We start from the raw sequence: 746 nt of genomic DNA, 5'->3' as shown, positions 1-746 counted from the left end.
TTTATGGAGTATTATGAAGTTTTACTAAATTAATTGACAAAAAAATAAAAACAATCCCATGTAGCATGAAAGAGATTTTAATACACATTAATACAAAATGTAGAATGTGTTTAGAAATTTAAAAACAATACTAAAGATCATAGGCTTCAATATGAAAAATTCAATATTTTCGTAGGGGTTAACTCATAGATTTTGAGAGAAAATTAAAAATATAAAAATACTGTTTTAATGCATAATTTCATCATTCACTAACATATAATGAATGTCAAAGAGGTTTGGAACTTTTGCTGTATCCGTTTCCCTAAAAAATAACAATTTTATAGCGGTTATTCCACCAATTTAGTGAGTATTATGAAGTTTTACCAAATTAATTGACAAAAAATTAAAAGGATGTTCATATACCTTGAAAGAGAGTTTAATACACATTAATACAAAATGTAAAATGTGTTTAGAAATTTTAAAACAATACAAAAGATCATAGGTTTAAGTATATAGAGCATTTAATGAAGAATTCAATATTTTCGTAGGGGTTGTTAACACAGATTTTAAGAAAAATTCAAAAATATAAAAATACTATTTTAATGAGCAGTTGCATCCTTCACTAACATAAGATGACGATCAAAAAGGTTTGAAACTTTGTTATCTCCGTTTCTGTAAAAAATAGCGATTTTATAGTGATTATTCCACCATTTTATGGAGTATTATGAAGTTTTACTAAATTAATTGACAAAAAATTAAAACGATGC

The sequence above is a fragment of the Brassica oleracea genome, chromosome C9 (assembly GCF_000695525.1).
Source record: "Brassica oleracea var. oleracea cultivar TO1000 chromosome C9, BOL, whole genome shotgun sequence".
NCBI classification, from domain to species: Eukaryota; Viridiplantae; Streptophyta; class Magnoliopsida; order Brassicales; family Brassicaceae; genus Brassica; species Brassica oleracea.
Note: the sequence above shows the minus strand (reverse complement) of the source record.